Source organism: Oryzias melastigma, linkage group LG4, assembly GCF_002922805.2.
Source record: "Oryzias melastigma strain HK-1 linkage group LG4, ASM292280v2, whole genome shotgun sequence".
Lineage (NCBI taxonomy): Eukaryota > Metazoa > Chordata > Actinopteri > Beloniformes > Adrianichthyidae > Oryzias > Oryzias melastigma.
The window spans coordinates 5,245,221-5,250,385 of NC_050515.1; the positions used below are offsets into that span (position 1 = coordinate 5,245,221).

The 5,165-nt window shown below is 38.6% G+C and overlaps 1 long non-coding RNA gene across 1 annotated transcript; it reads left to right on the forward strand.

Annotated features, from left to right (window-relative positions):
- LOC118598646 lies at nucleotides 1-4,932 on the forward strand. The gene is made up of 3 exons (XR_004947712.1): nucleotides 1-59; nucleotides 2,431-2,510; nucleotides 4,301-4,932. It is a non-coding gene; the product is annotated as an uncharacterized LOC118598646 (long non-coding RNA).
- Nucleotides 4,933-5,165: the final 233 nt, after the last annotated feature.

Sequence of the window (5,165 nt, forward strand, 5' to 3'; positions counted from 1 at the left end):
CTACTTGGCGCTCAAACTTCCTCCGGCTCATTTAAACCGCGGAAACCGGTCTTAACACGGTAAGTACAATTTATATTAATAGGTTTTTCTATCTTTATGATCTGTTGTTTATCAAAGAGCTTCATAATCATTACATTATACAACAGAAATACTATTTTTTCGGAATCGGAGACGTCAGCTTTTGGTGTGAGCTAACGCTGATTCTGCTAACATATTTTAGCTTCTTTTCTATATAAATTACCCCACTTAAACCTTTGCATAGAGCCATTTGCAACGTTTTTATTAAAAATGCTGGTACGTGTGGCTGGGCTGCACGGTGGCGCAGTGGTTAGCGCTCTCGCCTCACAGCGAGAAGGCCCCGGTTCGACTCCCGGCTGGGACCTTTCTGTGTGGAGTTTGCATGTTCTCCCCGTGCATGCGTGGGTTTTCACCGGGGACTCCGGCTTCCTCCCACCGTCCAAAAACATGCTTCATAGGTTAATTGGTGACTCTACATTGTCCCTAGGTGTGACTGTGAGAGTGTATGTGTGTGATTGAGGCCCTGCAGCAGACTGGAGACCTGTCCAGGGTGTACCCCGTCTTCACCCTTCAGTAGCCGGGATAGGCTCCGGCACCCCGCGACCCCGAAAGGGAAGAAGCGGTCAGGAAAATGGATGGATGGATGGTACGTGTGGCTTAAGTAAAATTTTAGAGGGTGATTATTCGTGCAGAATTTTCTAAACAAGTCTACAGTCAGAGCTGAACCTGTTTCTCGGTCGTACGGGTTAGGCTTAATTAAAAAAAACAAAACAAAACCAAAAAAAACAACAGGTGTGTTTCAGATCATGCAGGCAGACGCAGCACTGCCTAAATCGCCTGGTGCATGCTGGGTAGGTTTTGCTCCAACGTCATTTGTCAATCATCACGAAAATATCGCGAGAAAGGGGAAGGTGCCTATCTAGGCGAGCGCAGCTGGAAATCTGGCCCTGGGCTGACTACAAGCCGACTTGGTGACTACAAAACAATGCATTGTGGTAAACTGGGTCCTGTCGGTTATTATTGTTCAACGTGATGCTGGTTAGAAATGACTGGCACTAAATGAAGTTAAATCTGTGTATTTCGTAACTCTTTCTAGAAAGTAGTGAAACACTGACGAAAAAATAAACAATATTTAAATAATTTGTTGTTGGGTATTATTGTTACCTTTTTTTAAAAGTTAATTTTAATTCTCTGGAACGGTTCACATCAAATTAACCCATCGTTTACTTTTCATGGTTGTACCCTGACAGATGTTGAAAATTAATACATAACATGTAACAGTAATGATCGTAATAAGGAGAAGAGGCATATTAAAATTAGGGCTGTAAATATTAAAGCACACGATTAAATAAAAATAATTAACGCGTTAATATTAACTAAAATTAATCAAAGAAACAGTCCTCCAGGCTTCCACGTGTGCATTAAAACATTTCGTCTGGTATTATCCCACTTAAACCATGGACACAAAGAGATAAATATTCAATCTGTTTTTAGTATTTTATTCCTGTTATTTTTGTAGTTTAGATCACTTCTTCACAAAAAGCAAATTATTTGATCCGTGGTCCGGTGTCACTTTGTACAAATAAATTTTACCTGGTAAAACATTGATTAATCCCGATACAAAAGCGTGATTAATCTGATTTTTTTTTTGGTAATTGATTGACAGCAGTAATTAAAAATAAATGTTCTAAATGTAGTTTCGTGTGTGATTTCATATTGTGATTATTCGCAGACAATAGGTTGTCGTTAAATACTGAGACTTTATAGCTATTAATCGTGGTTAATTTTTTCCAGGTTCGCAATTAATTTGTTTAATCAATTCCCGGCCCGAACTAAAATTTAACTTAACAAAAAAGAAAAAACTTCCTGTTCTCATTTAGTCTCGCTGCAGGCCAGTGTCCTCCGTCATCTCGGGTGCATATCCCCTTCCCTTCCTGTAGCTGCCTCATCTCACTGTCTAGATGAGGCGCTAGGTCATCTCAAACACACCTAACATTAAACCTTTGACACACCTAAAACATGTGCAGGCAATGTGCATCTTGGCTGCACGTATAACATGTGGCCAACATTAATTTCTGCCCGTTTTTGTACTTTTCACACGTGAATACGTGCAAGTAACACAGGCCTTTTGTAACCTTTGTGGTATCCTAGAAATATTTACATTAAAAGTGGGTCATCTGAACCCCACAAGACAGCGCACTGAAATTTTCTTTCTCAATATTTTTTTTTTTATCTTCTCTTGTGTCTATGGCAGACATGAAATCCTGTTCACTTTTGGGAGGGATCTCACATCAATGCAAGGGTGGGGGTCATCTGGACCCCATAAGAGAGCATGAGGATTTAAACTGTATTTTAGTTTGACAGATTTAAAATTTAGTGTGGTGACTTATTTTGAAATGTTGTTGTTCTTAGAGAACATGTCCGGATCAACAACTCGTCAATGCCCTCACTGCCTGGCTCGGATAAACTGTGCAAATCGAAAATGCTCTAAGGTAAATATTTCTTTTTTTAAGGTAAATTGTCTGTTTTCTTGGAATGGTGTCCTGAAATATGTGTGTATTTGAAATTGAACGACTAGTATTGTTTAACCTTATGCTCTCAATTGTTTTTAAATTGGGAAATAAAAGAGAAAAATAAGCAAGGGTAATGGTAAAATCATTGAGTAATTTTTACTTTCACTTCAAAAAGCCTTAATAGAAAAATTATAGCTGTAACAGCAGTCAATCAATCGTAATAAACGTTCTAGACCAGACTATTTTTTTTAAATTACCACTCAAACTATATATTTTTTTTCTTTTGTAAACTCATTCCCAGTGTTCTTTTAATTATAATTGTGCTTGTTTTTTTTTTTTTTAACCAAAAGCCAAAATCAGTATTTGAAACACAGCCAAAAGAGGTGTTGCTTTCAAGATGAATTTCCTGAAGAGCAGTAGTAGTGAACTTGCCTCTGGTTTGTGGGTGGACTGTTGGTATGGAGGTAACCCTTATTGATATCCCAGCCTTCTTTTGTTTACACTCTCTCCTGCTAGCTTACAGGCACTCACAACCTCAAGCTAATATTAGTGTCGCAAAAAGTGTAGAGCAATATAATCTCTATCCAGCTGTACCGTTTTGATCCATATTTCAGCTTAGACGAGGAAAACAAAGACATTCATGGTTCTATTTGTCTACCATCAATATTTGAGTGGAGCAGGGAGACCTTGGCCCGCCCATTTCAGTTGCTCGTCACAAACCTGAGCTTTATCAAACTCCAAGTTTAGTCTTGATCCATCACGATTTGAATGAAGAAATACTCAGAAATGCAGTTTTGTAGTCTTAAATCCTCCATAATAGAAAAACAGTAAAAAACAAATTTAATTGGAGTGGGTTTTTAAGCACCCACTCCAATTAAATTGTGTTTTTTGTATTTTATCATGTTCTTTTATCATTTTTCTGTTGTTACATTAAGAAAATAAAGCCTTAAATTACATTTTGAGTATTTATTTTTTCTAATTGTGAATTTGGAGAAGATGGAAAAAATGCAGTTTGATAAAGATTGTATGCTTGACACAGAAAAGACACTGGGCGGACTACGAGCTTCATGCTCTGCTTCATCCTGATCATCCACCTGCAGACAAATAGATCCATGAACGTCTTTGTTTTCCTCATCTGAGCTGTAATCTGGATAAAAACTGTACGATTGGATAACTACAATATTGTTCGCCATTATTGTAGCACCAATTGTTATGTTGGGGTTTTGAAGGGCTAGTGGATGAGCTTATAGATGATGGGAACTAGGGGCGGTTTACTCCACACCAATGATCAACAATTCTGAGTTGAATTTCTAATGAACTCCCGCCACTCTGCAGAAACTGTCTTGGAAACAACACATTTAAAAGAATTTAGGCTAAAAGTGAAAAGACCTCTGGGAATGCTTTTTAAAATGGATAAAAAATTATACGAGTGGCTCTTTGAATATGTTCTAAAGGTTGGAGCAGATCACAGGACTGTTAGTTAGACAGCTCGACTCCACTTTAACTGAAAGACGAGTTGTACCACAAAGAAACAGAGGATCATTCTCATTAGTGTTTTAATGTCCTTGAAAGTCATTTATAACAATCAATATACATGCTCTTTAGGCACCAACATTTTCACAAAAGGTGTTGTCAACACATGTTTCCTTCTTTTTGTCCCTCTGTCCTTTTTTTAAACAAGAAAAAACTTTAATTGTAAAATCCAGGAGTCCATTGTTGTAGATTATTCCTGGATTCTTACTGCATCAAATGTCTATTTTGTTCTCTAGTGTGGAAAACTGTTGAGCTTCAAGGCAAGGCAAACGGCTCGTGTGAAGAAATTTCGAGCCAGTGCAGCACAGTGGGCCAAAAAAGCAAAAGCCTCAAGGAATGAGGCCAAAGTTTTTGACAACTCTGCAGTAATAGTAAGTCTGTCATCTATATTCTACATCTATACCACCGCACGGTTGCAGAGGGCAATGTTCCCTGCATGCTTGTACATTCCCAGCGCTCAAGATAATATGTGCAGTGCACAAAACAAAATGACATTCTATTTACGTACACAATTATCCTATTTACATTGTAAGCAAAGTTACAAACTCTATTTTCTCTATCAACTTCAACTGGGGTGTGGTGGTGGTGGGCTGGACAGTCTGAAATTGGCCAATCATCAGATAATATTCAGGACACTGAAGACCCTTCTATCAGTCAATTATAAAGCTGCTGCCTTCCTCCCACCCGCCTGCCACCGGACTGCCAACATGCACCCTCCAAATGTGCTTGGGTGGCCACATCCCAATGTCAGAAAATCGATTTGTTGCTGCTCAATTTTAACTTTTTCTTCAAAGTTGGGTTGCCACCACATGGCATATAAAATTGCGACTACCGCCACCCAATTACAAATGGCATTGGTGCTGGCATTTTGGGATGTGACTGTAGTTTTGCTGAAATAATCCTACAGGATTTTATCCATTGATATTTTAAGCCTTTAACCTTCCGCTCTTTTTGGGGTCCAGATGACCCCACCCACATATTGATGTGTGATTCCTTCCATGACAAACGTGGACAAAGGTGGACAGGATTTTATGTCTGCCATGGACATTAGTGAAACTCAAAAATCAAAGATAAAAAAAAAAAGTTCAGCGTACTGTCTTG